Source organism: Chanodichthys erythropterus, chromosome 7 (genome assembly GCF_024489055.1).
Source record: "Chanodichthys erythropterus isolate Z2021 chromosome 7, ASM2448905v1, whole genome shotgun sequence".
NCBI classification, from domain to species: domain Eukaryota; kingdom Metazoa; phylum Chordata; class Actinopteri; order Cypriniformes; family Xenocyprididae; genus Chanodichthys; species Chanodichthys erythropterus.
Genome location: NC_090227.1, coordinates 17,749,615 through 17,772,346, shown reverse-complemented (window position 1 = coordinate 17,772,346; position 22,732 = coordinate 17,749,615). Strand labels below are relative to the sequence as shown.

Sequence of the window (22,732 nt, the reverse complement as noted above, 5' to 3'; positions counted from 1 at the left end):
CCCCTCCTCCCTGCCCATTTTCAAAGGATTACATGTGCCAAGTTTTAACATTATTCTGATGAATTTTGAAGCAAACCAGGTAAAAATAAGAGGGCGATCTCAATGTATGCTGAAAGTGACATTTTCTGCTTCCAGTTGGTGTCGCTATGACTTTGAATCACAATAGTCACATCCATGTGATCAGCCTTGTACAACGAAGACTAAGCCGGAGTTTCATCAAAATCAATTTATTTCCCACTTTGTTTCCCTTTTCTTGCCATAAATTCGTTGCCTCGCCACGGCCAAACCGTTTGAGATATCCAAAATCCGTTTGCAATTAAACAACTTCAATGTGTTAGCAACAAGTTAAAAAAAGCTTGGTGTAAATTGGATAAACCCTGTAGGAGTAGTAGTATAAAATTCATAGCCTGTTTTCTCAAAAAATTAACATTCAAACAAAAACAGCCGACTTCCTGTTGGTCGGAGCTAATGAATGTAAATGAGAAAATTGTCCGGCTTGATGAGAACAATATGTGTACCGAGTTTGGTGACTGTAGGAAAAACTAACCCCCCCACTTTTGTCAAAAGGTGGCGCTACTGAGCCCCTCCACCACGCCCATTTCTATGGCTTTGTCCATGTCTACTGGTTGACAATATTGATGTGTGTGTCGAGTTTCATGCAATTTGAAGCATGTTAAGAGCCTCAAAAACACTCAAGAATATTATTACAGTTTGACCTGTTGCCATGGCAAAAATATTTCAAATATCAAAAATCCTGTCATAGGTCTACATCTGCTGTGTATTGCCATTACATTGATGAAGTTTGAAGCAAATCAGGTAAAAATAAGAGGGTGATCTCAAAACATTTCAAAAAGTGATACACTTCCTGCTGCCAGTTGGTGGCGCTATAACTTTGACTCACAATAGTCACATCCATGTGATCAGACTACTACAACCAACACACTCGTGAAGTTTCATAAAGATCAATATATGTATGCAGACGTTATAACACATTTCCTGTTTCCTTTTTCTCGCCATAAATTCGTTGCCTCGCCACGGCCAAACCGTTCGAGATATCAAAAATCCCCTGGCAATTTTTAATCATCAGTGTCTTGACTTCATGCTGACCGAGTTTGGTGGTGATCGGATTAATCGTCTAGGAGGAGTATATCAAATTCCAGAGCATGCGTTTTTCAAACAACCCTTAATAGCTGACTTCCTGTTGGCGTGGCGTTTAACTTAGAGTACGAAAGTTGTTCGGCCCGATGAGGTCTATATGTGTACCGAGTTTCATACTAATACGTGCAAGCGTGTTTAATATATGGACCAAATTTTCAGACTTTTTTCAAGGGGGCGCTGTCGAGCCCCCCTGCCACGCCCGGATACCAGCCTCTGGGGCGTCCTAATGGCCGCGGATTCCAATGTGTGTGCCAATTTTCAAGAGTTTTTGAGCATTTTAAGGCCCCCAAAAAGCCCCGGAAGACGAAAAAAAAATAAATAAATAAATAAAAAAAATAATAATCCTTAGAAGAACAAGAGGGCCCTGCGCGCTTAATTCGCTTGGGCCCTAATTAAAGCTGCAAGCAGCGTTGAGAGGGCCCTCGCACCCGGGCTCACCGCCACCCGTTGGCCTCAGGAAAACAGTCAACAGTGGGCGTCATGCATTTAAGTGAGTGAATACAGGAGAATTATGCCAAAGTCATTTCGAAATGCCACACTTCCTGCGGCCAACAGGTGGCGCTTTTACCGTAACTGAATTTTGCCATGTTGATGTCTTCAGGCCAGGACTATCATTGAACACGTGAAGTTTGAAGCAGATCGGACATTGTATGCCTGAGTTACAACAACTTCCTGTTTCTTTCGTGGCGTTAATCGCATACATTAGCACTCAGCCAAGTGTTGCATGATTTAACGTGTTTCTAGAATGTCTGGTACTTCGTGGCATGATGAAATGTGGATCTGGTAGTGAATTACAGTATAAAGCATGCCACTTCCTGTTGCCAGCAGGTGGCGCTATGCCTAACTGAATATTATCATATAGACGTCTTTATGCTAGGACTCTTATCACACATGTGAAGTTTGGGGCAGATCAGAAACCAAGACACATACCAAGTTTGGTCTGAATATGTCAAAGCACTGAAGAGATACAGCTTCAAGAGTAGTTTTTGCATCATGCCTCAAATTCGTTGCTCTGGTATACGAAAACGTTTTGACTTATCGACTTGAAATCCATAACTTTTTGTCGGCATGGTCTGACGATGACACGGTTCAATTTTGGTGAAAATCGGAGCAACGGTCTAGGAGGAGTTCGAAAAAGTAGGTTTTTAAAGAAAAACAATATGGCGGACAGGAAGTTTAGCTGACTATGGCAAATTTGATATCTTTGTTCTCAGCATGACCCAAGAAATCTACTGAGACCAGTTTCATTACAATCGGTAAATATATTCAAACGTTATTACCCTTTTTATAAATTTCATAATAACCTTTGACCACAAGGTGGCACTGGTCCGAAACTTCTCAGGCTCCTTCAGGGCATTGTTCTGATGACCCATACCGAGTTTCGTAATGATACTTGAATGCGTTCATAAAATACAGCACTTTAGCACAAAATTCAAAATGGACGACGGCCAAAATGGATGAAATGGGAACAATGGATATCATTCGACTCGGCATGACTCCCTGAATCCAACGAGACCAAAGTTATGATTTTTGGACATACCCATCTGAAGTTATAAGCAAAAATAGCCATTTTTCTTATCTCCGCACCAGTAGGCGGCACTGCGATGAAACGCTGCATGATGCCTCATGTCATGATTTTGATGAGATGTACCAAGTTTGGTCTAAATACGATAAAGCATTGCGGAGATACAGGTTCAAGAGTTTGTTTTGCATCATGCCTTAAATTCGTTGATCCGGTATACCAAAATGGTTTGACGTATCGACTTGAATTCCATAACTTTTTGTCGGCATGGTCTGAAGATGACACTGTTCAATTTTGGTGAAAATCGGAGCAACGGTCTAGGAGGAGTTCGAAAAAGTAGGTTTTTAAAGAAAAACAATATGGCGGACAGGAAGTTTAGCTGACTATGGCAAATTTGATATCTATGTTCTCAGCATGACCCAAGGAATCTACTGAGACCAGTTTCATTACAATTGGTGAATACAGTCAAAAGTTATTAGCATTTTTGTAAATTTTGTTATAACTTTTGACCACAAGGGGGCGCTGTGCCGAAACTTCTCAGGCTCCTTCATGGCATTGTGCTGATGACTCATACCGAGTTTCGTAACGATACGCTAATGCGTTCGTAAAATACAGCATTTTAGCACAAAATTCAAAATGGCCGATATGGGAAAATTGGATATCAATCGACTCGACATGATGCCCTGAATCTAACGAGACCAAATTTATGATTTTTGGACAAAACCATCAGAAGTTATAAGCAAAAATGACCATTTTTCATATCTCTGCACCAGTAGGTGGCGCTGCGCCACAACACTGCATGATGCCTCTGGTCATGCTTGTGATGACATGTACCAAGTTTGGTCTGAATACGATAAAGCGTTGCGGAGATACAGCCTTATGTCCATTTTCGCAAGCACTATGCACAATTCGTTCGCTTATTTTACGAAAGCGGTTTGAGGAATTGACTTGAATTCCATAACTTTTTCTTGGCATGCTCTGAAGATGATCTGGTTAAATTTTCATGAAAATCGGAGTAACGGCCTAGGATGAGTTCGAAAAAGTAGGTTTTTCAGAAAAGTCAAAATGGCGGAAAAATTTTCATGACGGAAAATGACGTCATAGGGTGCAATCGATTCGTCTTGACCCACGGAATCAGGGGGGGGGGAAAGAATTTTGTTTCTAGCCCTTACGGTTCAAAAGTTATTAACATAAACATAAGTGCAAATTTGGACAGCTGGTGGCGCTAAAGGGATTGAGTTAGAGACTCCAAATTTGCTATGGACAAAGGTCAGACTGTTCTCTAACTGTGTGCCAAATTTCATAACTTTCCCGCAAGCGGTTCTATGGGCTGCCATAGACTTCAAGAGCGGAAGAAGAAGAAATATAGCTACAAGCAGCAATTACGGAGCCAAGCACAAAAACGACACAAGAAGCCAGCCAACATGGCTGGCAGCATCAGACCAACAGCAGCAGTTAGCAATTAGAAAAAAAAGTTATTAGCATTTTTGTCAATTTTGTTATAACTTTTGACCACAAGGTGGTGCTGGTCCGAACCTTCTCAGGCTCTTTTAGGGCATTGTCCTGATGACCCATACCAAATTTATGAATTTTGGTCAAACCCATCAGAAGTTATAAGCAAAAATAGTCATTTTTCTTATCTCCGCACCAGTAGGTGGCGCTGCGCCGAAACACTGCATGATGCCTCAGGTCATACTTGTGATGACAGGTACCAAGGTTGGTCTAAATACGATAAAGCAGTGCAGAGATACAGCTACAAGAGTGTTTTACAACATGCCTCAAATTCATTGCTCCGGTATACGAAAACGGTTTAACGTATCGACTTGAAATCCATAACTTTTTGTCGGCATGGTCTGTAGATGATACAGTTCAATTTTGGTGAAAATCAGAGCAATGGTGTAGGAGGAGTTCGAAAAAGTAGGTTTTTAAAGTGAAACAATATGGCGGACAGGAAGTTCAGCCGACTATAGCAAATTTGATATATATGTTCTCAACATGACCCAAGGAATCAACTGAGACCAGTTTCATTACAATTGGTGAATACAGTCAAAAGTTATTAGCATTTTTGTAAATTTCATAATCACTTTTGACCACAAGGTGGCGCTGGTCCGAAACTTCACAGGCTCCTTCAGGGCATTGTCCTGATGACCCATACCAAATTTATGAATTTTGGTCAAACTCATCAGAAGTTATGAGCAAAATAACAATTTTTCATATCTCCACTCCAGTAGGTGGCGCTGCACCAAAACACTGTATAATGCCTCAGATCATGCTTGTGATGACATGTACCAAGTTTGGTCTAAATATGTCAAAGCATTGTAGAGATACAGCTTCAAGGGTAATTTTTGCATCACATCTCAAATTCTTTGCTCCGGTATACGAAAACGGTTTGACTTATCGACTTGAAATCCATAACTTTTTGTCGGCATGGTCTGAAGATGACACGGTTCAATTTTGGTGAAAATTGGAGCAACGGTCTAGGAGGAGTTCGAAAAAGTAGGTTTTTAAAGTGAAACAATATGGCGGACAGGAAGTTCAGCCGACTATAGCAAATTTGATATATATGTTCTCAACATGACCCAAGGAATCAACTGAGACCAGTTTCATTACAATTGGTGAATACAGTCAAAAGTTATTAGCATTTTTGTAAATTTTGTTATAACTATTGACCACAAGGTGGCGCTGTGCCGAAACTTCTCAGGCTCCTTCAGGGCATTGTGCTGATGACCCATACCAAGTTTTGTAAAGATACGTTAATGCGTTCGTAAAATACAGCATTTTAGCACAAAATTCAAAATGGCCGACGGCCAAAATGGCCGATATGGGAAAATTGGATATCATTCGACTCGGCATGATTCCCCGAATCCAACGAGACCAAATTTATGATTTTTGGACTAACCCATCAGAAGTTATAAGCAAAAATACCCATTTTTCATATCTCCGCACCAGTAGGTGGCGCTGTGCCGAAACACTGCATGGTACCTCAGGTCATGCTTGTGATGACATGTACCAAGTTTGGTCTGAATACGATAAAGCGTTGCGGAGATACAGCCTTACTTCTGTTTTCGCAAGCACTACGTACAATTCGTTCGTGAGTTTTTCGAAAACGGTTTGAGGAATCAACTTGAATTCCATAACTTTTTGTCAGCATGGTCTGAAGATGATCTGATTGAATTTTCATGAAAATCGGAGTAACGGCCTAGGAGGAGTTCGAAAAAGTAAGTTTTTCAGAAAATTTGTTTCTAGCCCTTATGGTTCAAAAGTTATTAACATAAACATAAGTGCAACTTTGGACAGCTGGTGGCGCTAGAGGGATTGAGATAGAGACTCCAAATTTGCTGTGGACAAAGGTCAGACTGTCCTCTAACTGTGTTCCAAATTTCACAACTTTCCCGCAAGTGGTTCTATGGGTTGCCATTGACTTCAAGAGCGGAAGAAGAAGAAGAAGAAGAATAAAAAAAAAAAAAAAAAAAAAAAAAAAGAACGCCAACAATAACAATAGGTGCCTCCGCACCTTCGGTGCTTGGCCCCTAATAATAAACGGAGCAATTCCAATAGGGTCCTCATACCATCGGTGCTCGGGCCCTAAATATAGCTGCGAGCAGCAATGATGGGCCCAAGCCACCGCCACCCTTGTGGCTTCAGTCAACTGTGCATGGCGGGGAATGAGCATTGAAAACAGGTAAACATAAAAGGAGTATGTCAAATTCACACCACATTTACTGCAGCAGCTGATGCTCCTATGATCACAAACCACAACAGCTACATCCATGAATTAATTTAAAATTAGATGAATTTCATGTCAAAGTGTCATAGGTCGTTTTGAAGGTTTTGAATTATATTTTTCTAAACCATTGTCACTGACACCACCTCCCTTCTCCCCCATTACACATACACACACATACACAGACACACAGAGGCATTTAAGAACCTTTGATCATGCTTAAATATACATGCACATACAGTGTGAAATAAATAGTCGTTTTGAAGGTTTTGAATTATATTTTTCTAAACCATTGTCACTGACACCACCTCCCCTCTCCCCCATTACACATACACACACATACACAGACACACAGAGGCATTTAAGAACCTTTGATCATGCTTAAATATACATGCACATACAGTGTGAAATAAAAATATAAAGTATTGCTCTTTAAAATACTGTTTTAACAGTAACAACAACAAAAGATTTAAAAATAGGCCTGTTTAAAAATAGGCCTTTGGTGCCATCTTTTTGTTATACAACATGTTACAGCACCAATCAACTTATTTTTAAATTACACATAATACATTGATTGAAAAATAAATTGTTTTTTGTCTAAGGTTAGTATTATTGGATACAGAATTAAATAGTGTATAATTCAGAGAACAATATTGTTTAATGTCATAAATTAATATTAAAATGCACAATTTTAAAGAAAAACAAAACATCTGAAAACTAATACATCCATTTTAATTTAATTTAGGCTCAATTACCAAATATAAAATCTTAAATGAATTTAAATAGCCAAGTCATTTCAACGTGCCACACTTCCTGCTGCCAACAGGTGGCGCTTTGACCGTAACCGAATATTGCCATGTAGATGTCTTCAGGCCAGGACTATTATCAAACGTCAAGTTTGGAGCAGATCGGACATTGTATGCCTGAGTTACTAGAACTTCCTGTTTCTTGGCTTTAATCGCATACATTAGCACTTAGCCAAGTGTTTCATTATTTAACATATTTCTAGTATGTTTGGTACATCATGGCATATTAAAATGTTTTTCTGAGAGTGAACTAAAGTGTAAAGCATACCATTTCCTGTTGCCAGCAGGTGGCGCTATGACTAACTGAATATTGGAATATAGATGTCTTTAGGCCAGGACTCTTGTCACTCTTATCACACACGTTGAACAGCGTTGAACGCTGCTCAACGCTGTTGCCTGCCTGCTGTCTGACCTACGTTCGGAGCTTCGTGGAGTTTATCCTAAATCCTTCTCTTTATTCCTATTCACATAATATAACTTTCTTATTTTTCACTAGATTACTTAACCTTTTGCATAGTATTACTAAACGGAACGATTTATTACTAGCAATCCACCAGCGTAATCACCTACCGTCTACTTTCTTTTTTCCTCTAAACTAACCTTCCTTTTCGATTTAATGGCGGATTTATCCAATGTATGTTATTCTGATCTCTCCTCGCCAGATCGGGAAGCTGTGGAGACGTTGCTGCCCGGCATTCATCGATCCACCGCGAGGTACAGCGTCCCGCACATCACCCTTGCCCCAGGCACCGGCAAGCGACCGAGACATCCAGCCAGCGAGTCCCGTGTGCGTTGCAGTTTTTCGGACGGCGTTCATCAAACACACGGTCAGTCATGCCCGACAATTATCATGTGTATTAAATGCAACATGTACAGCTTAGCTCTTTCTGTCAGCAGTGAGACTTACACATGTGATAAATGCAGGGATATTGTCAGGCTGACAGAAAGAATCTCAGAATTAGAGACACGCATCCAAACTTTAATTGAGGATAGTGAGAATGAAAGGGCCTTAGATACTGCTTTGGATGCGACTAGCCTAGTAAACACTGCACATTCGGTTCCGGTTGTAGAAGCCACGCAGCAGGCTAACTGGGTGACTGTGAGGCGGCATAGTGGCAAGAACAAACACCACTTTTCCGTTCCGATTAGAACATCAAACCGGTTCTCCCCACTCAGTGACGCACCCACTGAGAATCCTGTTGAAAGTGCCCTAGTTATTGGCGATTCTATTACACGGAACGTGAAAATAGAGACACCAGCCATCATAGTCACAAGTTTGCCGGGGGCCAGAGTACCTGACATCAAAGCAAATTTAAAAGTGCTGGCTAATGCTAAACGTAAATATTCTAAAATCATTATCCACGTCGGCACAAATGATGTTCAACTTCGCCAGTCGGAGATCACTAAAATTAACATTAAAGAGGTGTGTGAACTCGCAAATTCAATGTCAGCAGAAGTAATTTGGTTCTGGCCCTCTTCCTGTTCGTCGGAGTGATGAGATAGTTAATGCTGATTTTCTATCAGAGTTAGTACTGGCTGCGGATAAAGTCCTTGTTGTTGGTGATTTTAATATCCATGAAGATAATAATAAAGACGCATTTGGATTGGCGTTTGCAGACATTTTAAACTCTATTGGAGTTAGACAACACGTGTCAGGACCCACTCATTGTCGTAATCATACCCTAGATCTAATACTGTCGCATGGAATTGATATTGATGCTGTTGAAATTCTACAGCAGAGCGATGATATATCAAATCGTTATTTAGTCTTGTGTATAATACAATTAGCCAAGGCTACAAAACCACAACCCAGCCATAAATATTGTAGAACCATCACGTCTACCACTAAAGATTGCTTTATAAATAATCTCCCCGAGCAGTTTCATCACCTTAGTATACCTGACAACTTAGAAGAACTCGATGCTGCAACAAACTATTGGCTCTCTCTTTTCCAGCACATTAGATGCAGTCGCTCCTTTACGTCTAAAGAAGATTAAGGAAACTAATCCAACGCCGTGGTATGATGAGCACACTCGGGCTCTAAAACGAGCTGTTAGAAAAGCTGAACATAGTTGGAAGAAAAACTAGAAGTTTTTCGCCTTTCGTGGAAAGAAAAAATGATTGAGTACAGAACGGCTATAAAAAATGCTAGATCTACTTATTTTTCAAATCTCTTAATAGAAAAACATAATCCTAGGTATTTATTTGACAGTGGCTAAATTAACTAGAAACAGAGATTCAACTGCTGACGTTTCCATAGAGCACAGCAGTAATGACTTTATGAACTTCTTTACTTGCAAGATTGATAATATTAGAGAGAAAATTATAAACATGCAACCGTCTAGAGTTTCGCTTCAAACAGTGCACTGTAGTGTCCCTGAGGTAAAACTAGAATCATTCGCCGCTATAGGAGAGGAAGAATGATCTAAACTTATCAAATCATCAAAATCAACGACATGTATGCTAGACCCAATGCCGACTAAACTACTGAAAGAAATGCTTCCAGAGGTCATAGGTCCACTTCTTGATATAATTAATTCATCCTTAACACTAGGATACGTGCCAAAAACTTTTAAGCAGGCTATTATTAAACCTCTTATTAAAAAACCTCAACTAGATCCGAGAGATTTAGTAAATTACAGGCCAAGAGATTTAGTAAATTACAGGCCAATCTCGAATCTACCTTTTCTGTCAAAGATACTAGAAAAGGCAGTTTCAACACAACTGTGCTCCTTTTTAGAAAGAAATGGAATCTGTGATGATTTCCAGTCAGGATTTAGACCGTACCACAGTACTGAGACTGCTCTCGTTAAAGTTACAAACGATCTACTCCTATCATCTGATCATGGCTGTATTTCTCTATTAGTGTTATTAGATTTTAGTGCTGCTTTTGACACTATCGATCATACCATTCTTTTAAAAAGACTTGAAAACTATATTGGCATTAGTGGAATTGCTTTGGCATGGTTCAAATCGTACTTATCTGACCGTTATCAGTCTGTAGTAGTTAATGAAGAGATGTCGTATCGATCACAAGTTCAATATGGAGTACCACAAGGCTCAGTACTAGGACCGTTGCTTTTCACTCTGTACATGCTGCCCTTAGGAGAGATAATTAGGAAGCATGGTGTCAGTTTTCACTGCTACGCTGACGATACTCAGCTCTATATTTCCTTGCGCCCTGACGAAACCTACAAATTCACAAAACTAACAGAATGCATAGCTGACATTAAAAACTGGATGACAAGAAATTTCTTATTATTAAATTCAGAAAAAACTGATATCCTAATCTTTGGACCAAAAACGTCCTCACGAAAAAACCTTGAATACTCTCTAACACTTGATGTGTGCTCCATTAAACCTTCGTCCTCAGTTAAGAACCTGGGTGTGCTCTTTGATACCAATCTTTCATTTGAAAGTCATGTTTCTAGTATCTGTAAAACCGCCTTCTTCCATCTAAAAAATATATCTAAATTACGACATATGCTCTCAATGACAAATGCGGAACAGTTGGTTCATGCATTCATGACCTCAAGACTAGATTATTGTAACGCTCTACTGGGTGGTTGTTCTGCTCAGCTTTTAAACAGACTACAGTTGGTCCAAAATGCGGCAGCTAGAGTTCTTACTAGAACCAGAAAGTATGACCATATTAGCCCAGTTCTGTCAACATTACATTGGCTCCCTATTAAACATCGTATAGATTTTAAAATCTTGCTACTTACTTATAAAGCTCTAAATGGTTTAGCTCCCCAGTACCTAAGTGAGCTCTTAATGCATTATAGTCCTTCACGTTTATTGCGATCTCAGAATTCAGGCCAGTTGATAATACCCAGAATATCAAAATCAACTGATGGCGGCAGATCCTTTTCCTATTTAGCACCTAATCTCTGGAACAATCTTCCTAGCATTGTTCGGGAAGCAGACACACTCTGTCAGTTTAAATCTAGACTAAAAACACATCTCTTTGCTCTTGCATACACATAACACATTATCAATACATTAACATTTTTCAAATCCGTTAAAGGATTGTTACGCTGCAATAATTAGGTCGGCCGGAACCGAGAACATTTCCTATAACACTAGATATACCTGTACATCAGAATAAGAATGGCATCTACGCTAATATCTGTCTCTCTGCTTATCCTGAGGTTTGCCGGGTGCTGGATCCAGGCCGTATCCAGATCAGATGGAGAACCTGTGTCTGGACCTGACTACAACGTAGCCCAGGAGACAATGGGCCTACAGATCCAGTTCTGGCTGCATCTATAATTCAGATTTTTAATCCCCGTATCCGCTTGCATATATTTATATATAATCTATTTTTAATCTCTATAATATAAATGTATAATTCAGATTTTGAACTCCATATCCATTTACATATATTATATATATCTTCCAAGGGTTTTTTTCCCCTCCTAGGACTTTTTTCCCAGTGCTAGCACGCTGGGTTTTTCTCCTAGGGGGTTTTTTCCACCCCTGGGAGTCAGCCGACATTGGCTTAATGTAGCACCATCTTGTATATGTTACATATTACCACAGCTTATTTTTAACCACTTCCCTTTTTTCTGTGCTTCTAATATGTAAAGCTGCTTTGAAACAATTACCAATTGTAAAAGCACTATATAAATAAATTTGACTTGACTGACATGTGAAGTTGAGCAGATCGGACATTGCATGCCTGAGTTACAACAGCTTCATCATTCATGGCAAAACATCAGAATTTGTCGGTCACCACTCAACGAAAACTCTAGATCTTTGCAATTTAACATCTCAAAGGCCTTAAGAATAGACTGGCCATATATGATGTGCTTCTGGTTCAATCTCTATGAGGAGTTAATCACAGTGTAAAACATGTCATTTCTGGTTGCCCCCAGGTGGCGCTATGACTGTAACTGAATATTGTCATATAGATGTCTTCAGATCAGGACTCTAATAAAACATGTGAAGTTTGGGGCAGATCAGACATTGTATGCCCAGGTTACAACAACTTCCTGTTTCATGTCAAAACATCGAACTTTGCCAGGCTGCCACGGACATGCCCTTCAGCGAAAACTCTAGATCTTCATAATTTAACGTCTCAAAGGCCTTTAGATTAGACTGAGCAAATATGATGTTGATCTGATTAAAGCTCTAGGAGGAGTTTGTTAAAGTACAACATGTGGAAATGGCAAAAACTGCCAAAATTTTGTAGAGAAAATTCAAAATATCTCACTTCCTGTTGGGTTTACAAACTTTGCTTTTTTGTAGGTATTGGGCTGTTACATCTGTCTACCGAATTTCATAACTGTACGTGAAACGTAGCACGAAGGGCGCTTAATGGAAATTTTGTAGGTGGCGCTATCGAACCATTTTGCCACACCTAATTCTGAAACCCATATCAGATGTAAATGTTCACCCCTTATGACGCGTGTGCAAAGTTTCATAAGATTTTGAGAATGTTTAGGCCCTCAAAAATGCGATTCATTTTGAAGAAGAAGAAGAATTGGCTGAGCAATTCTAATAGGGTCCTCACACCATCGGTGCTCGGGCCCTAATAATAATAATAATAATAATAATAATAATAATAATAAACTGAGCAATTCAAATAGGGTCCTCACACCATCGGTGCTCGGGCCCTAATAATAATCCTAAAGAAAACAATAGGGCCTTCAGCCCCTTACAGGGCTTTGGCCCTAATAATCCTAAAGAAAACAAAAGGGCCTTTAGCCCCTTGGGCTTTGGCCCTAATAATAATCCTTAGGGGATCAAGAGGGCCCTGCGCGAATTTTCGCTTGGGCCCTAATAATAATAAGAATCCTAAAGAAAACAGTAGGGCCTTCAGCCCCTTGGGCTTTGGCCCTAATAATCCTAAACAAAACAAAAGGGCCTTCAGCCCCTTACAGGGCTTTGGCCTTAATAATAATAATCCTAAAGAAAATAGGGCCTTCAGCCCCTTGGGCTTTGGCCCTAATAATAATCCTAAAGAAAACAATAGGGCCTTCAGCTATTGGCTTTGGCCCTAATAATAATAATAATCCTTAGAAGATCAAGAGGGCCCTTCGCCATTTAATTGGCATGGGCCCTAATAATCCTTAAGAAAACAATAGGGCCTTCAGGTGTTGGCTTTGGCCCTAATAATAATAATAATAATAATAATCCTTAGAAGATCAAGAGGGCCCTTCGCCATTTCATTGGCTTGGGCCCTAATAATCCTTAGGCGATCAAGAGGGCCTGCGTGAATTTTCGCTTGGGCCCTAATAATCCTTAATTAATAGGTGCCTAAGCAAACATATTTTTTATATATATATATATATATATATATATATATATATATATATATATATATATATATATATATATATATATATATATATATATATATATATATATATATATAATGTTCAAAATAATAGCAGTGTTTAAAAAAAACTGAGTAAAGCTCAAAATCCATATAATAACCTTTATTTCAACACACACAAATGCATTGGGAACACTGCACATTATATTCTAAATCAAAACATGAAGAAAAAAATTATCAAATTTGTTATTACTTTTCAGAAAGTGAAGGAAAAGGAATATTAGGCTGTTCAAAAAAATAGCAGTGTCTGCATTTTTCTTTACAAAGTCACATATTTACTGTATAAACTGAAAAATGCTTAAAGATTTTGCTTTCTTGTGAATCACTGAACTAATATTTAGTTGTATAACCACGGTTTCTGAGAACTGCTTCACATCTGTGTTGCATGGAGTCGACCAACTTCTGGCACCTGTGAACAGGTATTCCAGCCCAGGACGATTGCACTACACACCACAATTCCTCTGCATTTCTTGGTTTTGCCTCAGAAACAGCATTTTTGATGTCACCCCACAACTTTTCTATTGGATTAAGGTCTGGGGATTGGGCTGGCCACTCCATAACGTTAATCTTGTTGGTCTGGAACCAAGATGCTGCTTGTTTACTGGTGTGTTTGGGGTCGTTGTCTTGTTGAAACACCCATTTTAAGGGCATTTCCTCTTCGGCATAAGGCAACATGACCTCTTCAAGTATTTTGATGTACTCAAACTGATCCATGATCCCTGGAATCCGATAAATAGGCCCAACACCATAGTACGAGAAACATCCCCATATCATGATGCTTGCGCCACCATGCTTCACTGTCTTCACAGTGTACTGTGGCTTGAATTCAGTGTTTGGGGGTCGCCTGACAAACTGTCTGCGGCCCCTAGACCCAAAAAGAACAATCTTGCTTTCATCAGTCCACAAAATATTGCGCCATTTCTCTTTAGGCCAGTCAATGTGTTCTTTGGCAAACTGTAACCTCTTCAGCACGTGTCGTTTTTTCAACAATGGGACTTTGCGAGGGCTTCTTGCTGATAGCTTGGCTTCACATAGGCGTCTTCTAATTGTTACAGTACTCACAGGTAATTTTAGACTTTCTTTGATCTCCCTGGAGCTGATCATTGGCTGAGTCTTTGCCATTTTGGCTATTCTGCGGTCCATTCGATTGGTAGTTTTCCGTTTTCTTCCACGTCTTTCTGATTTTAGTTGCCATTTTAAAGCATTAGATATCATTTTAGCTGAGCAGCCTATCATTTTCTGCACTTCTTTATATGTTTTCCCCTCTAATCAACTTTTTAATCAAAGTACGTTGTTCTTCTGAACAATGTCTGGAACGACCCATTTTACTCAGATTTTCAGAGAGAAATGCACAGTACAACATTTGCTGCCTTCATCCTTAAATAAGGACCATTTGTTTGACATCAGTTTTTTCACAGAATTAATTGAAATTGAGTAATCTCTAATTGAACTCTACACTGCTATTATTTTGAACACACCCATTTCAATTAATGATTCAATTACACATAATCAGCAGCATGCATGTCATGACTATTGTGTCTGTTGGTTTTCTATTACTCTACTACATCTGTTAGTAAAATATTTGCCATGTAGAAATATAATTTCTATCAAAAACAATGATTGATCTGGTTAGTGATGTTGGACTGCTATTATTTTGAACAACTGATATATATATATATAAAATACAATAAAATATGTTTGCTTAGGCACCTATTAATTAAGGATTATTAGGGCCCAAGCGAAAATTCACGCAGGCCCTCTTGATCGCCTAAGGATTATTAGGGCCCAAGCCAATGAAATGGCGAAGGGCCCTCTTGATCTTCTGAAAAGTTGTGAAATCATGTCATCTGATTTTCACGTATATCCATTTGGTGTCAAAGCTGTCAATCACGCCGCGTATCTCCCGCCCTGTGGAAGCATCTCGCCGGTCTCCTGAAGTTTTCATCAAAGCTCAGCACTGGATAGCAGAATAACACTGTGAGGTTACATTGCCAAATAAACATAGCCTGGTGAGACAAGGACTTTCCTTTATCAAGGTAAATGTTTCCCCCCTGACGCCAGACGTGGAGTGTAAGTGTAGGAGTGTAGGAGTGACAAAATTACAGAAGGACTGTGCAAACAAAGTATCTGTCTAGCATTACCATGTCAGTGTATTGATTCATTGTCCCTTCATAGTTTGCAAGAGACATTTAATAAATTTATAATTAATATTAAATAAACTAAGCTGTAACGTAGTTTGTATATACGGGAAGGAGGAGGCGGGAACCGGCGAACATTCAAACAAAACTTTAATTCAAAATAAACAAAGAACAAAACGAAAGTAATGCCGGCAGACCCTCGCGGACGTCTGCCGGCCACACAAACATAATAAAACATAAAATAAAGTCCAGGGGTGTATTCCAGAAAGCAGGGTTAACTTACTGTCACATATACCCTGAACTCTCGGTTGATTAACCCAAACCTTGCTTACTCGTGGTATGCTGGTTCCAAAAATGCGTCCGGGAATAAGTTCAGCCAACCCAGAGTATGTTCCCGGTTTACACACAAGACATTCTCAACAGAGCGACAAATTGATGATTCACCATGGAAACAGACGCTAAGAAAAAGCGCGTCGTTCTACTTCATTCTTCTTCTTTTGTTTAATGGCGATTTACATAACCTACTTGGTGCACATCACCACCTATTGGGTGGTTATGCAATCATTTTTTATTCTTAATATTGTTTTATGCTAATTATTAAATAAGATATCACATATATGATATGTATTTTATTATAGAAATTATAGCATAGAAAATGTCCTGTTAAAGGATAAAAAGCAGATCCATGTGTGAGATGACAATAAAATACATTCATATATTAGAATTGAATAGACAGTCATATATTGTATAATATAACATTGTGTATATAACTGTAACTATATAACAAATTTAATATAACCATATTGATAATATAACATGCATCTGAATTCCTCTTAAGCTAACTAACCATTGAACATAACCTGCTCCGGAGCAGGTTATGTTCAGAGATCAAGTTGCTTTGGTTACTTACATACCCTAAAAGTTACCTCCGTTTTTGGAACCGAAAGTTGAGGTTATCCGCTTACTTACTCTTAAACATACCCAGGTATGTCACATAACCTGCTTTCTGGAATACCCCCCAGGCCTGGTCCTCTCTCGTCCTTCACTGTAGTCGCTCCTCCTTTTATGCTCCAGGAGCTCCTCCGTGAGGGACTCAAGGCCAGTGCGCCTCCCAGGTGATGCTCATTATCACTCGCGTCACCGGCCTCGCGCCGTTCCCTCACGGCTCTCGCCCGCCCTGGTCGCCACATAAGCGTATTTAATAAACTAAGACGTAGGGCTATTTAATAAACTGAGCGTATTCATCTGTCAATATGAAACGCAACTTGGCCATTCTAATTAATGATCGGAAAAACGTATACACATATATACACATATATATATATACATATACATATTATACACATATACACTATATATATATATATATATATACACATATATATACACATATATATATATACACATATATATACACATATATATACACATATATATACACACATATATATACATACATCTCAAGTGCTTACATGGATGTCCATGATAATACCTGCCAAATTTTATTTGAAATTGAAATGTCAAGTGGTGTAACCGGTTACACCATTTGACTTCTATTACAAGCCTTTCTGTTAGGGGCAAATTTAATCAAAATCACTAGTTTATGGTGCTGATTAAAGATGTAATATAAACTAAACTACTATTTGGAGCTATTTTCAAATGTTCAATGTTTTATTTTTTTGAGGAAGTAGTGCTTTAATGTTGTGCAACATAATTATATTTTGTTTTACTGAATTACAGATCTTTAATAATAAAGTTGTGGTTAATGTTTAACATTGAAATGTTTAGCTTCAATGCATATTTCTATTCCATTCACTTAAAAATGTAAGTAATCTAAAATCATGGAGTGATTGCTAATGAAAGAGAAGAGCGTCAGATGTATCGACAACAGCAGTTGCTGCTTCTTCAAGTCAAGCGTATGTGAGGTAAAACAGCTCTATTTTAATCATATTAGACACATTTGTGTGTTCAAATTTGTTATAATGCTACTCTGCAGTGTGCAACAAAGTGTCTCTCAGCAGTTGCCGAGTGAACGCACAGTCAACTAGATCCATATTAGGCATGGTAAAACATGGTACTCACAGTAAATCAAGAAAACAAGATTTAAACAATAAGACTAAACGTGTTTAGTTATATAACATGATTACATTTCTGTTGACAAATGTATCCAAACAGTTGCTCACCGGTCTAATAAAACACATAATATATTAAAGTGTCTTTGGTGTTTCTGTGGTTTCGACAAAATAAAACCGGAAACCGAGGTTAACGTGAGTATGATGTCATTGATAGGCGACACATGGACACGGCTCGTGTCCTGGTTATCATTTCTCTAGGTTTAAACACTCTTGGAAACATCTGGCATAATATAAGTACACAAGTCAACAAAATATATAACATTGTTCAAGTGGTTTTTGGCTATTTTAATCCAAAAGTCTTACATATTGTTCATTTAACCAAAGACTACAATTTACATCTATAAAATACAATTCATTAAATTTCTAATATTTTTAATTAAAGCGACATAACAGAGCCCCTTTTCCCCCAATAGATAATTCAATATAGTTTCAAGCAAGGAAACAGTGGCTCATCACAGAGCACCAGTGAATTCTGATCCTGCTATCAGATATTTTTTTCTTAAGAAATCATCACTTTGATTTCTTGTTATCAGATATTGCTCCTTAAAGGGTTAGTTCACCCAAAAATGAAATTGTCATTTATTACTCAACCTCATGTCGTTCCAAACATGTGAGACCTTTGTTCATCTTCAGAACACAAATGAAAATATTTTTGATGAAATCTGAGTTTTTTTTATCTCCCATAGAAAGCAACAAAATGACCACATTCAAGGTCCAGAAAAGTTGTAGAGCCATTGTTAAAACAGTCAACGTGACTGCAGTGTTTCAACCTTAATGTTATGAAGGGATGAGAATACTTTTTGTGCATAAAAACAAAACAAAAATAATGACTTTATTCAACAATCTCTTCTCTTCCTGTCATTCTCCTCATGCAGGTGACGCAGTAACACAGTGAAGGCTTCCTTGTTTATGTCCGAATGCAAGCTCAGTATTGGCCAAAGCTGATCACATGATCAGCACAGCGCATGCGTGTGAGACTGATGCAGGACCCGGGTCTCATTCATGAAACATTCGTAAATATACGAGTAAATATGTGAGTGATTTGCACGTAAAGAGACCTTCCCGAAAACTCTTCTCGTGATTCACAAATACTTCGTAAACGTCAGAAGTGATAGTGAAATGTGTGTGTGTGTGTGTGTGTGTGTGTGAATGAATTCCAATCAGTCATAAATCCCGCCAATTAAATCCGACTGACAACTATATATGGGCATCATATTATGACACCAAACGAAGGATTTTGCCCATTTTATAGGAAACAATTTTCATAACAACTAAGGGACCATTAGTTTGCCCAGCCCTATTGAAATCAATTAATTATTTGATTAAAGTGCTCCGTTTGCAGATGCTATTACTGGCTCTCACAATAAAAGTAAAAAGGAAAAACGTATGTGATTACTATATATATTATTTTTTCAAAATGCTGTGTAAATATGTACCTTATTAAGGTGAATTAAAATGCAGCCTTATTAATGAGCAAAACGAAAGTTAAACGCACTATTTACGCGTGGCTGGGAGCAGGTGTTGATTTCTTTCGTACCAACTTACATTTGGAAAATACGAACATTTTAATGAATCTGAAAATTTACACCAGAACCACTTTACACACGATTTACACAAAAATTCGTTCTGCTCGTGTTTCATGAATGAGACCCAAAATGTATTCTCATCTCTTCATAACATTAAGGTTGAACCACTGCAGTCACGTCGACCGTTTTAACGATGTTTAGTACCTTTTCTGGACCTTGAAAGGAGTAATTTCGTTGCTTTCTATGGGAGATAAAATTATCTTAATTTGTGTTCTGAAGATGAACGAAGGTCTTATGGGTGTGGAATGACAAGAAGGTGAGTAATTAACAGAAATTTCATTTTTGGGTGAACTAACCCTTTAACTGTAAAATATATGAGACATGATTTCACTGTTCAGTACTATGATTATTTCTTGTTGCCAGATGTTATTTTTCATCACTGAAACCACTTAACTTGCTGACTGTCATGCTTGATTTTCAGTGTCAATCTGTTCAACAAACAATGACTTTGGCTGTAGAAGCAACATGGTCAGGTGGTGTAACTGGTTTGTGTCAATTGGCGTAACCAGTATTTTTCATAAAAGATATAATTATATACAGAGAAATTAATGTGGAATAAAATGTTATCAACTAGTTTAGTGTAATAACATGATTTTAAACAATTTTAACATAATTTGTCAAAGATTATTTAGAAAACAGATGCGTTTTCAGCATGTGTCCCACCAAATATTGCAAAAACATTAAAATTTACATTTAGAGATAACTCTAATAAAATTATTTTTCATTTGATATTTTAAATTGAAGTATATATTTCTATAAGTGAGCTTACATGCCATCTAGGTGGATAAAATATTTAATATTTCTCATTCTTTGGCGGTTACACCATTTGACATTTTTGGTACATTCAATCTTAACTTTAGTACAAAACTGTGCAAATGTCATTTTTATCAACATAAAATCAACTTAGACAATATATTCATTTTAACATGCCTGACGCATGCTTTTAAAACAGGTTTTTAAAAGATTTTTTAATTTGTCTTCTTGCCGCACCATATTTGTCACTGACCCACATATATATATATATATATATATATATATATATATATATATATATATATATATATATATATATATATATATATATATATATATGCTCTCTAAAGATATTTGACATAAAAACATGATAATCCACAAGTTTTTTTTTTTTTTTTTTTTTATCCGAATGAGCACAATTTTGGACTAAAAGCCCTGAGGGATGTAAATATAATAAACACAGAAAGGCATCAACAGTTTCAGAACAGTTTAAAAACTAGCGAAATGGATAACATAGGAGGTGGTGGGTGAACAGGTTGGTTTTTGCGCTCACTGTTGATGGGGGTGATTAACAAGATTAACAATTTTGCGGAATCCAAAAAAACTTCCACACTGGCGAGCTAACTTTCTTGGAGTGTGGGTAGAGTGTCTCGTCTGTTGTATTATAATAATAACAACAACGCATTTTATTTAATGGCGCCTTTCATAACACCCTTTTGTTTATCCCTTGAACCACTAGCACACGCCGTTAGGAAATCTGACCACCGATTAAGATTCATGACCATAATCATATTATTTTGTTATATGCTGATGACATTATTCTATATTTAGATCATTTTGATATGTCAATAACTTATAATTAAGCAATTTGATCACTTTAGTAGTCTATCGGGGTATAAGATAAACTGGACCAAATCTGCTTTAATGCCAATTAACAATGTTAAGGTTAACTCTCCTATCCCCTCATTCATTCCCATCAAAGATTCTTTGATCTATTTGGGTATTACCATATATAGAAACATCCATAAGATTGCCAGAAACAATTTTAATAACATTTTAGTCAAGATCAAGAGTGATACTCAAAGATGGAATAATATTAATGTCTCTCTTCAAGGAAAAACATCCACAGTCAAAATGAATTTGTTACCTCGACTTAATTTTCTTTTTTCTATGCTGCCGCTTCCCCCAGTTCCACCGATTTTGACTTATTTGTTAACTGGGAGAGGGTGTGGTCTAATCTAATCTTAACTTCTAAAAACTTGGCTCATCGCCTTATCCATTTCAAAGTCATTTATCTCTGATATCTACAGTAGCGATCCAAATACATTAAATCACCTTTTGAAAGTAACTTGAATCATTATCTCCATTTTAAATAAACAAGCAAAAAAAAAAAAAAAAAAAAATCATGAATCTCAATTTATCCAGAATTGTGCAGCTCTAGTAATGGTCACCAGTCATTGCTAAAATACAAAATATACTAAAATATACACTGTTCCTTATACATAAAGTATATTCCATTTTATTCACATATGTTTGAACTTTAAATTATCAGGAAATTTAAATTTGAAAGTGAACTAATCCTTTAATATTCTCACCCCCCCATGTCATCCAAAATGTTGTGTTTCTTTATGTCTTTAAATGTCTTTCTTTCTTCAGTCGAAAAGTAGTTAAGGTTGTTGATGAAAACATTCCTGTATTTTTCTCCATATAGTGGACTTCAATGGACTCCAAACTGTTAAAAGGTCAAAATTACAGTTTCAGTGCAGCTTCAAAGTGTTCTACATGATACCAGGCGAGGAATAAGAGTCTTATCTAGCAAAATGATCGGTCATTTTCTAAAAAAAATAAATTATTATTATTATTATTATTATTATTTATTATTACTTTTAAACATAAACACTCGTCTTGAACTAGCTCTCTTCTTCTTTAGAATTCCGGCAGTGTAGACACTACTATATGTATTATGTATTTGACCTGTGGAGGGCAGTAATACATTTAGCAGCATCTACACTGCTGGAATTCTAGAGAAGAAGAAGAGAGCTAGTTCAAGACGAGCGTTTATGGTTAAAATTATATATATATATATATATATATATATATATATATATATATATATATATATATATATATATATATATATATATATATATATATATTTTTTTTTTTAGAAAATGACTAATCGTTTTGCTAGATAAGACCCTTATTCCTCATCTGGAATCGTGTAGATCCCTTTGAAGCTGCAATGAAACTGTAATTTTGACCTTCAACCGTTTGGAGTCCATTGAAGTCCACTATAAGGAGAATAATCCTAGAATGTTTTCATCAAAAACCTTAATTTCTTTTCGACTGAAGAAAGAAAGACAAACATCTTGGATGACATGAGGGTAAGTAAATTATCAGGAAATTTTCATTTGAAAGTGAACTAATCCTTTAAAAAAATAACATTTATAGACATTATTTGTCAACGTACAGTGTACTTCTTATTAGTATTTTTATTCCAGTGTATTTGTCATGTTTGTGGTGGTTATAAAGTTTTAATATTATGCCAATATTAGTGGGGCCCACAAACC

General features: G+C 37.4%; 1 protein-coding gene across 1 annotated transcript in view; it reads right to left on the bottom strand.

Moving 5' to 3' along the window:
• tcf25 (transcription factor 25 (basic helix-loop-helix)) overlaps nt 1-22,732 on the bottom strand; it is a 283,651-nt gene that overhangs the window by 176,848 nt on the left and 84,071 nt on the right. The window lies entirely within an intron of this gene.